The following is a 12,262-nucleotide window of genomic DNA, read 5'->3' on the forward strand; positions in this document are numbered from 1 at the left end:
GCGCGACCGATCGAGACCCGAAACAGACGCGCGCGCTCTGAATTTTCCAGCTGAATCTTGTCGACGGATAATCCGGACATTTCCTTCCGTCCCTCGTTCGTTTCCGTTCGAAACAAGTCCCTGGCGCGCCTTTATATCGAGAACGCATTCTTATTCCCGCCCCCACCTCCCATGAAAGAGAATCGTCCTTTTCACCTTCCATCCTCTGCTCGTCGTTTCGTTGTTCGTCCGATCGAACACGCACGTTCCATAATATTCGACGTTTGTTAAAGGGGGGACAAACGTTCGCGACGCATCGTTCAACGAACCGGTCGGGAAGAGGAAGGGAAAACGCACGAGACGCTGAACAAGGAAAATATCGAGGGAGAAGCACGAAACTGTTTCGAACGTGGAGGCATCGATTGGCTACGATCGATATCACGGAAGAGAAAGAAGCTTCGTTCTGTTCGTGGTGAAGCTCTTTCCGCTTGTCTCTCCGAGGAACGATCCCTTACGGGGCTTATACGGGTTTATACATGGTGTATTTAATCGCCGAATCAAGACGCTGATTCAGTTTCTCGTTTATCGCGTTATTCTGGTGAATGATCGACCATGGGAGAAGAGTAAACCGGAACGCGGATGTATGCAGCCGGTTTCACGTGTTAATTAAGGATCATCCATTTACGGTGACTGCAGTGCTAGCGTTTTCTCTGTGCTAAGTAAACTGTTCCAAATTGAACGTATCCACGGATGGGAGGACCGATTAGCCTGGACTGAATTATTTTCGGGTTTAATTGCGAGTCTCTTAATTGGACCCTAAGGAACGATAAATCCGTGTGGCAGAAGTAACGGCTGCTGGCTACCACACGGAAGGCTCTGTACGCTGAGCGAAGCTGCAAACGCGTGCATGGGATTCTAACGTCAGGTAAGAATGTCTTTTTTTCTCAGCCGGTTCTCTCCTTTACGCTCTCTCACTTTCGGTTTCCGATACTTTGCGATAACATTCATTGCACGTTCTCGTGCGTCGCGGATCGTTGTCGTTGCGTGATTATCCTCGATCAGAGGTTCACGCGAATCGTTCGAGGGAGTCTTTGAATTATTCGCGTGCCGTTAACCCTTTGCGGCGCGACGACATTTTTCCCCAACGATGGCTCGTTTCGCTTTGGTCGAAACCCTTGCCGGTGAATTTCAATGAGAATTCGCACCCTATTCCACGCCATTGAAAGGGTAGAAAATCATACGGAGTTAAACTACATAGATCACACCGTGTTGATTAGCGAAACACGATTTAACGCTAAATGACATGTTCTCTGTTCGATCGCGATGTATTATCTCCGGGCTAGATTATATTGGATAAACAACTTTATTTCTTTGCATAATTCTATCTTTATCGGTGGTCTCGGTTCTGTACTGCATTATGCAAAGGAGACAGGGGCTTTTATCCAAGAATTGGGGAACCGATAGGAAACGCGAAGCCTGTGAATCACGTGAGAGAGGAGAAGCTCGCCGCTCCAAACAGAGGAATGCTATCTTTTACGCTTCATACCGACGAGTGCTCTTGAGGGTGACGTTCCAGATTTTTTGCCACGATAGCGTTGATAACGAAGCGATAGGGAAAATCGTTTTCGTGGTTCCATTAGCTTGGATCAGTCTAATATCGTGGGCGTAGCGCCAATCGGGTTAAGGGAATCTCGTGCACAAACGTCCATTCAACAATAATTTCTCAACGGAATTTGCTGTAAATATTCACCACCGTTTCTAAATATTAGACCTCTTGCAAAATGTAAGATCAACCCGAGAAATAGTTGGGAATTATTGAAATTTTTTAAAATCCTTATCTTGCTTGAAATCTTACGAAAACATAGGTAAAGATTATGGAATCTTAAGATACATAAAGAATTGATATATTCGATGTTATAAAAATCTCATGCTTATCTGTAGTACGTTAAAATTTCTTCTCATTTATATCCACTATGTTTCTGGATCATTATTTTATCTCGATGACAGTGTAATAAAATGGCGAAGAATACGGAATTAACAATTTGAAGATTAATCACTTCTTTGTCGTCAAGGTTTCTACCATTTCTAGTACCAAGCAGGGAAGATACATACTCTCAACTTTTTATAGGAAATTAATATTAATAATTTCGTAACATATGACGACGTTCGATACGCGAAATTTTCCGTGTGCTGCCTTTCGTTGATCCTCTCTCGTGAAACACTCAGTTAATCAACTCTGGCAGTCGTATTATTAATCCTTCTATCGTATTTTTCCTTATTTAACTCTTGTTTATTAAACTTCTCCGAATGTCGCTTTTGATTCGTACAAAATTTTCTCAACAAGGTTTATATTACGAGTCTGTGGCAACTAATACGTATAATTCTTAATGCATCGTGTTTCTCTCGCAAGTGTTGCAAATGTATTCCTTTAATACAATCTTCATTTTTTTAGCGACAGTTTCAAAGCCAATTTTTATTATAAAATCGTACGAATATATCATATCAATTTTTCGACTTTATAAAATCCTTTAGTTCGGTTTGTTTGTCCGATACGATAAAATCATTCGTAACAGTGACTTTCTTTTGTGCAGCGTATTTTTATACATTTTTAATGCTAAATCATAATTAACATATCTCATATGAAGCCTAATGTCCTGATGCTTATAAACGAGATTCTACTTGTATATTATATATACGTACTCATATAACGTAAACGTTGAAAGTTGCACTTCTCACAGTGCAAATGTATCCGTAGAACCTGCAAATTCATAGCAAAATTTTCGCTCATCTCTGGGATGGTGAAATTTTCTGGCTGGCAAACAGCGAGATTAGCCAGTCCCGATGCCTCGTAGTGCCGGAGATCCCGAGTTTACAAGGTCCTGTGGCTCATTCGACGCCCGATAAAGCGTACTACATACACGCAGCTCGTTGCAGGGAGCAAACACGCCACCGAGGGAGAACCAAAATTTGAGTCACCGTAGATTTATGCCATCCAGGCGGCCGTTTTTCGAACTGTTAATAATCAACATTGACGCGTTTCGCCTTTTTTTCATCCTCTATGGAGATTCATATACCCGTATGAGATATTCGCGACGGAAATTCTTCGTCAGCCAAATATATCAATTCCATTCATATGTCCATAAGACGCTTTTGACTTATTTTAACGTGTAAATTCACCCCCTGAAATATAGACATGTATTTATGGTTCACCCTGTACTCTTTCGTTGCTTTCTCAGAGGAATATTTAAGAGAATGTTTTTAATACATCGTACCAATTTCGCTAGGAGCAACCAGATCGTAATGGCACTTTCAATTAACTACGCGTAATTGAGGATAATTGCTGTTAATAAACATGCCGGTGCGACTGCGTAACCAGTGTTCTTGGGTTACTTGGTTCGCCACCCTTCTACTTCCTACGGGTGTCGAGAAACGGTGAAATATGACGGCGCGGGATGGAGCGCGGATAAAAATCCTGACTTCTCGTCCAAATAATTCATCTCGCGTCAGGTGAATTAACGAGGATCATCTCGCGAATCCGACGACGAGCAGCGCCGTAATAATTTCAGCTCTTCAGTCAGTTACCAGTTTGGCGTGACTGTCAATTAACGAAATCGTATGATTCATTCTGGTTTGCGCTCTCGAGACGGGAGAACGTTCACTTCCCAATGACTCGGTTGATTTATCGTTCTAATCTTCCGTTTAATATTCCTAAGGATCCCGTTTCGAGAGTTTATTCCTCGGCCGCATTAGCATAAGACAGCGGGGGATAATTTGTGCGTGCAGCATGAGAAACGTAAGACCGAAATTGAAAGCAGAGAAAATTTTAAATTAACTTTGGAATCATCCTTGGAAACGATAAGCTCGAATACATCGTTCGCCGTGAAATTGGAAACGCGCGCCAACGAAATAAATCACGTATTCCCTCTTCGTTCCCTTTGTGTCGTTTCCCTGAAATTGCAGCTACAAACTTCCCAAAGTTAAAACTGCGGTTATATTTCCATATAATTCCCGAGCTTCTGTTAATCCGTGCAACTTCCGTTCGAAACAATTTTTCGAGCATCGTGAAAAATTACAGAGGAGCAAAGTTCCGAATCGAGCGCACGGCGTGTCTGACACTAAACGGTACGATTTCCCTTACGCGGCTGTATTTGCAGAGATGACGGCATGGCTAGGCAAAGGAATGCGGGTCTGATTGATTATTTCTGCTAGAGTTAATACAATCATGAAAATAAGTACGCGTTTTGGCCGGAAGTGTCACGTATACAGTGTCGTACGAAAATATTCGAATACTAGTAGAAAATATTTTCATGAATATATATTACACGAGATAATTTTGAAACAAATCTGGAAACGTATATACTTGCTGGTCTGATATGAAGGGTTATCAAGGAAACGCGTAATCGATCACAATGTTGTTCTTATCCAAAATTGAGATATAACGCGTATGTTATGGCTAACGAAGGCATTCGCGCGCTCATATACATTTTCTACGCGTATATTCTACACAACATTTTGAAATCTCATAAGCATTGCATCACGAGTCATGATTACGGTATTTGTATTGATAAAATTCCAAACAAATTTGAAAATGTATATAGAAATTACAAGATACCTGTTTGAAACACATGCTTTGAGAAGATCAAATATTTCAATAGCTAATTATCCACCATATTAATGTAACTATCTTTAGAACTCGGTGTATGTTTAAAATTACTATCCATGCTGTATACTAATCTTCTATCAAGTACGTACATGTAATTTTTACGTACATTTTCAGGTTGCTTCCAAATTATACTATCATAATCGCGAACAGCCTTGTCTCGTTGCAGTGATAAGGAAATTTCAAAAAGTTCTGTACGATGCACGTAGCGTATACCAGCAAGAATTCTGTGCTAAATGTTCGAATACTTTTGCAAGCTACTGTACTAATACGATCATATGGCAACGAATGGCGGTGAGTTATAGAGAGCAGGATTTCCCTTGCCCCTATACCACCCTATCTCTTTACTGTACACGCTTTTTCACCGATCTCGCTCTTTCATCGAAGACTCTCCTATTTGGGGTAATAAAAAGCATCGAAAAGATATACAAATTCGACATTCAATCTGCCTGCGTTCCATGAAACATCGCAAAATCAGGCTCGGGCAAAGTTGAATAAAATCCAGGTTTCACTGACTTTGCCTCGAGAGTTCTTTCAATAATCATCTCTGGAATAAGCGCCCTTTAAAATCGGGTCGCAGGAACGTGTTCAGATTTACGGACGATTCTCCGGTGCGCAACTTGAAATTCCTATCTCCACTGACACGAGGGGAACTGCAGCCACTTGTGCTTTTACTCCCTCGTTTTTCCTATCCTTCCTTTCACTGTCGTTTTGCTATCGAAGAAACAAGCAGAATGTATGGGAACTCGATAAAATGCACACGTGATAAACAGAGGACTACAGGGTGTCGCAATAATCATGTTATGATCGGCAAGAGGAGAGGAGGGAACTGGAAATATAGAATAGAATGTTTCCATACGATGGTTCGTTTTTAAGAAAGTCGTGTTTGAAAAAGATGAAAGAGATGAACTTAATTCCTGGCTGAATACGAATGAACAATTGGCAGGATGTTATTCGGTATGTGAAAATAAGTAAAAGATATAAAATAATATTTTCTTCGGTCAGGGCTCACGAAAATGGAACGCATTCTCGACGAATTTTCGAATTCAACGTTCTCGAACATGGTTTAAAATAAAAAAAAAATCGTGTTACAAACTTCACACGTATGATAATCTTTCGACTACGCATTTTTCATCCCTGTTCAGTCCGCGATTAGCCGAGTTCGTGTGTACTCGATAAATTTGTAAACTCGCAACGCCTAATTTTCTTGGAAAGCAAGCGTCGTGTGAAAACAAAACGCCATTTTATATCATCTACACTTTCGATTTATTTTTTCAATTTATTTTTTCACCTTGTCGATTCTATGTACTATGATTATCAGACACCCTATATCCAACGAAGTTACCAAACGTCGCGTTGGATCGATTCTGTTATTCCCTTTATCGGGAATCGTATTTCATTAGTCGAGAGAAAAACCAAGCGTGCTTCATTCATCAGTTTCCGAACAGTTGCAGCATGCGGAGATCGACTTTAAATCGTTCGCCTAAATCGAAACGGGAACGGAAGCTGGCCACCAGTACAGCGGCGAGAGAAAAGGCACTCGACGACGAACCGATGGCTGGCCACTGACACTGCATGACTTCCGGTTTACATGGAACGGCTGACCAATCAGCCGGCAATCTTTCAATTGGCACCGGCCGTAATTGAGCAGCTCGTAGATCCCTCGTTGTCCTCAACAGTTCCCTTAACAGCCAGTAATCGTTGATTCTTAGCCAGCTCTGTTACTATAACACGGATTCATAGTAATGAACGCGCAGTTTAGCGCGGGTTCTTCTAACGCGTATCGCGGTACCATGAAATTTTATGCCGGTCGGATTACGCAGAGAACGTTGTAATATCTCCTCTTACCTTGAAAAGACGCTTAAGCCAAGTCCTGTAGCGCATTGAAACTTTTCAAAGTACCTTTTTCCATGGGTTAGACGTTCTAAGTATTCTTTAGTTGCGAGTTTGAAAATTTCCCTCCTCAGAGTTACATTATCGTACATTTTTACTAAACGCATTTACTAAGCGCGTTTTTATGAAATATTTACGCGGACATTTCGACGAAAGGACACAAAGAACCGTCGTTACTAGCGATGGGCTCAAGTACGTCGCAAGTAGATTTTAACATTAGCCGACTACGTTAGAATTCTCTGTTAATATCATAAAAATTAAAAGAGAAAAAGAACAAGACTTTCAAGTATTCTGCGAGCACTGTGAGCACTTCGTAGAATCGAATATTGGTCGAATAGATTTGAAACTGAATGAGCAACTTAGCGAAAATTCTCCATTCTATTAAGATCATTTTAATTGGTTATCAATGAGAGATCCATTAATATAATTTAGTTTACTACATAGTTGTAAGTACAAACGATAAACTATTGTACAATTTATAGGATATATAGTACTTTTCTGATTCTCATAACTCCATTAATATCTATATGTATTTCTAAGAATTTCGATTTATTCTAATATCAAAGTACATTCTTATACTGATTCTGAGGTTCAAAAACAGCTTGTGGAGGCCGAATATGTACTTTGCGAGTTTAACGAATGAACGAACCATTAGATACACGTCGTGAGTACTGTTCGAACCCTATGAAACGAACCATCGATTTGGTTCAGATTTATAAATACATACGAAACTTAGTCCCATCGCTACTCCTTTTATATGTTTTGAAAAGTGTTTCGCTGTGTGTATTAACTGTATAGCGCACTGCAGGGAGAAAAATTCTGGTTCCAGTTTGCTTCACGTAAAATGTTTATAACGAATAATTCGACAATGTGAAAGCAAGAGGGTTCGCGTGGATCGTGTTCGCAGAACGGGCAGCTTTTAACATGAGCGGTGAAACAGGGCTTACACAAGCTGGCTCGTATCACGGAACAACGGGACAAAGTACACACGTTGGAAGCTTTGAACGGAAACGGTTTCATAAGTCCATGTGTTTTATAAGTTTTCTCGGCTAAATTAATCTCGGGATTCCTTTCGACGTATCGTTCGAGGAAAACTCGACAACGGAGGGATTTCTTTCGGCTTACCCGCACCATTCTTTCGGCTATTCTTTTGGCCAATTGAATAGTATGGCGCCTTTTCCAAGTTGCGTCTGAACCCGTGGATCGATTCGATGGCCGAAAACTCGTCAAATAAATTATTCCGTCTGGTGGCAATACGGGAAGAGGAAACGGACAGAGAAAAGATGTTCGATGGATAAAATCGAGCTCCGAGGGAGCACGTTTAGTTGATTGAATCCGTTCTCGATCCTCATGAAAATTCCATGGGAGCGTACATCGAGAGATCAACGCGGATACAGGAAAACACGTGGCTCTTAACGAAACCATTTTGAAACCCTTTATCGTTTGCAGCGGAACTATCTCGCTCGCAGCACGATACCAGTGTCTTTTCTCGCTATTTCTCTTCGAGATATCGGTCACGCTAGACTTAGAAACGATCGACGAATGGTCGACGAACGTCGTTTTCAAGAAACGGTGGAGGGAAAGCAATAACTTTACCAGTTTCCAACGCCATCATAATCGCCCATGGAAGTCTTTCGACGGCACGAGATCGCGGGCTTTGGCCTCTCTATTCTATCTGAGATTAACGATCTGGCCGTGCCAAGAACAGCATCGACCATTAATCGTATTTGTTCAACGGATAGCGATCGATGGTTCAACGTTACAACATAGAATCGGCTAGAGAAGAGGTGATCGTACGGGGAAATATTAAAGAGAAGAGAAAAACAAAAAGCACGTTTTATGGAATATGGCGAGGGAGCAAACATGTCTAGATAAGCCGATAAACACGGGGCAGACAGAAACCCTTGAGGCTTCTAAGAAAACGCAGTTAAAATCTGATGTACGAGGGGAGACATAAACGTCGCAATAAATTCCTTGGCTATACGCACGGTTAAGGGTAAACAAGCGGCACTGACCCCGCGCCTGTTTTATAGTGTCCCATACGCATCGATAACACACATTTAACCATTTTGCGTATCGATCTCGCCGCGATGAATAAATGCATTGAGTTCAACCCCTTCTCGTTGCGATCCAGATAAAAGCACGTATACGTCCAGTTTTATCGCACGTTTTACCCTAGAAATTGTTCGAGATCATATAAAACACATTCGGAACTTCTCGTAGACATCCACCCACTGATTCTTCCTACACCTTGTTTTCTTTTTTATTTTCTGGTCATCTGGCTGCTGCTATTTTTTCCTGAAACGTGTTACACGCGATTAACATATTAATAACGCGTAACGTGTAACACGATAGAAACGAAGCAACCCTTTTCTAATTTATCCGGAATGACACACACAGGGGAGGAAATATATATCATCGTATGACAGCGCGTGACAGCTCACGAGAAACTTTTGCATGCAAATGCAGTCGAATTTCTGACTCGGTATCTCACTTTCTCCTCGCTTGTATTTTTTCCCGCTTTTATCCGTATCCTATGAGAGAATTCCGATAAGATCTCTCTGGTTGACACGCAGCCAGAATAGGAATTAGGTCTCCACGCCAACATTTTCCGAACACTTTCCCTTTTCTTTTTTCTTCTCCCTACGACTACGCGTCGCCGATACGTACGTTTTATCGTTCCTAAAGGACGATACATGGATTGAGATCCCTTTTCAAATATTTGTCCAGAAATTTAGATAGAAACATGGCGCCTTTGATGTCAATGTGTTTAGAAAAGCATTTCTTTCGATGATTTTCCTTAATTTCGAACGCATTTCGGTTACTACAATGGCGAATCACAATTGTTGACGCGTGTCGTATAATTTATAGTTGGATCGACTTATTTAGTTGGAAGAATACTACATTATCGCTCATAACTCTACCAAAATCTGATTGATATGTAATCTAACTAACTTCTTTCAATAGCGTTCTTCCGCATCAATTCTGACGAGTAGACGTTTAAATTAAACGAGTATTCTCTCTAAAACGAATATTCCATGTCGTCATCACGTGTCTTTTCTTTTTTCTCTTTTTTTCTTTTTTATCCTGAAATGCAACGTCCGATTATGTTTTACAGGTTTATGCTCTTGTCGGTTCACTACGACATTAATTACTTCTATCGATCAACTATAAAAACTGACTGCATTTAGCTTTTTCGTTTAATAAAATCCAATAATAGCATGGAACATACGTTGAAATGGCAAATAAGTTACAGGTCAGTTTAATATCAGCATCGTGGATTTTAAAATAACAAAATAGAACACTTTTAAATAACGACTTAAGGGCGTTAAAGGGTTAAAGATCTAGAATCGATTATTTTAATCCTACGCGTGGTGAAATCCGCACGATAGCTTACAAACGTGTAAACAAGTGTAGCAAGAGCTAGGGATGCTTGATGAATTCGAGAAAAAAATGTGTAAATTCGTTAGGTTACCAGCGAGTGGTGAGAAAAGCCTCGATAAATCTTCTCATAAACCGATACTTTGGCACGGTTTGCTGGCGCGAAGGTACGCGACTTGCGTGACAAGCGTACACCTACTTCATTACCTGGGCGAATATTTTTTCCAACGTCGGCCACGGCTTCCACACGACCTCTGTGCGCCGAGCGAGGGGAAGAAAGGTCGTTTATAAAAAGCGCGGCTTCTAACGTGTAAGTAATTGCGTACACGCTTCATGGTTAACGCCAGCAATTGGTGTGCGTGCGATCTTACATCTCTAATGGAGACCTGTTTACCTCGGTCACCGAGATCTTGGCCTCGCAGTCCCGACGTGCTGCAAGATCGTCGACAAACCAATGTCTCGGGTTTTTCTCCGTACACGTATTTTCCATGCTATTTTATATCACGCTATTTTAAATACTAAACACAAAATGTTAAAAATAAATGGCTAAAAGTATAAACAAAACGCTTTTAATCAAGAGTGAATCGATCGCGTAATAAATCTACATTGTTAAATAATACATTCTGTAATTACTGATGGTTGCTGCATTGCGACACGCGTATATACCAGCTCGTCCATGTGTTTGCCATTACTACCAATTCCATGGGAGCATCTCTGATACAATTTTTCATTCCTAACCGCTAATGGCCCATGAGTTATTCAACTGAACCGAACAGCGGTACGCCAAGTACTCACAGTAGAAATAGGCCGGCACTGGTCAGACGTAGCGTTCCGATTTATCTTAGGGCCCCGGCTTTCGTTTGTCCGTCGAGCAAATAATCCATCAGACGCGTCATTTAACGATGAGCTCAAGTACGTGGCACGTAGCTGCTAGATTAGAACTAGGATTAGAATACTCTGTGAGTATTTCGAAAAAACGAAGCAGTACTAAGATCTAAGTGTTTCGAATCTGTCGCTTTTATGAGTATTTTGAAAACTGAAAAAAATACTCTCAAGTAGAATCGAATATGTTGGTCGAATAGATTCGAGACGTTATGAACATATTAACAGAAATTCTTCATTCCCTTAAGGTCATTCTTCTTGGTTATCATCGAAAACCGCTATTGTGATTTTGTATAAAATATCCTACGTCAAACATTGTTTCTAAATAGTTGTAAATGCAAGCGATAAAATAAAATAAAACAAGGTGCCTTTATCGTTTTTATGACTCGATTACGCGTATATACTCGTAAGAGTTTCGATTCATTCCAACGTCGAAGTAGTTGTAAGTAGATTTCCGAAACTTGCAAGTCGAACTCCATTTACCCGAACTCCACTTATCGAAATGAAATTTTAGTTCTTGTTCGATTGATTGAGCTTCTGCGAGTCGAATTCGCTTATTTGGATGCGAGCATCTCTAAACGAAAAAATAATAGGAAGCAGCAGAGATTGAACTTCTATTATATGAATTCCAATTACGTATAAATTGTTTCCCCTTCGATAATTCGTCGATCCTCATTCTTAGGTTCAAAAACAATTTGTGAAGATCGTCGAATATTTCTCAATTAGATGCAACGAACGAACCATTACACGTTACGAGTAATATCCCAACCCTACGAAATGAAGCTTGTTCATTAGGATTCGATTCAGATTTACAAGTGCATATTGAACTCGATCCCGCCACTAACATCCCATCACCAACGTCATTATCAATTTGCCAGACTAAGTTATTCTCCCATTAATATGGATAATCGCTGTTCTAATATATTTTTACGATGACCCGTGTCACCCCTGTTTTTACCGCTGAGATTACGCCATTTCCGACGCGTAATCCTATGTGTTGTTCACCTCGGCAGGAGGCCACCGTTAGTAAAAAGCGTCGACACGAGTCGTCTCCCCCATCGGTTACAATAAGCGGATTATCAATCTCTCGAGGATGTCCACAACGATTACGGGGAGTTCTTGTCAGAGATTTTTTTTTCGTGGATAATGTCCGAGCGAGTCTGCATTGACTTTATGATCTAGAAATCGTGCCGATATGACCTCGAGTTGGGCAGCTTCCCATCTTTTTATTGATATTAGACTACAGGTTTCAAAGTTTGCTCTCTCCGAGCGGACTCTAAAGATTCGCCTAAGAGGCTTGCGTCGTGAAGCGAACCACCGAGCTTTAAGTCCGAGACTTAGTCGCAATATTTCTTCGTAGTCGATAGACTTCATCGCCACCGTATTGGTTCAACTTACCTTTCATGTAAGTTTAAGGGATCGAAGGGCATGGATTTTTCGAGACAAACGAAAACGCTTCAATCGCTG

At 40.8% G+C, this 12,262-nt stretch overlaps 1 protein-coding gene across 3 annotated transcripts in view; it reads left to right on the forward strand.

Moving 5' to 3' along the window:
• The window catches only part of LOC100742871 (dopamine receptor 2), an 83,113-nt gene that overhangs the window by 2,004 nt on the left and 68,847 nt on the right, over positions 1-12,262 (forward strand). For all 3 annotated transcript variants that reach the window (XR_002946920.2, XM_024368459.2, XM_012387144.3), the window contains exon 2: positions 273-904. The gene's annotated coding sequence lies outside the window, so the exon portion shown is untranslated. The remainder of the gene's footprint in view (positions 1-272; positions 905-12,262) is intronic.

This window comes from Bombus impatiens, unplaced genomic scaffold, assembly GCF_000188095.3.
Source record: "Bombus impatiens unplaced genomic scaffold, BIMP_2.2 scf_0452, whole genome shotgun sequence".
Classification (NCBI taxonomy): Eukaryota; Metazoa; Arthropoda; class Insecta; order Hymenoptera; family Apidae; genus Bombus; species Bombus impatiens.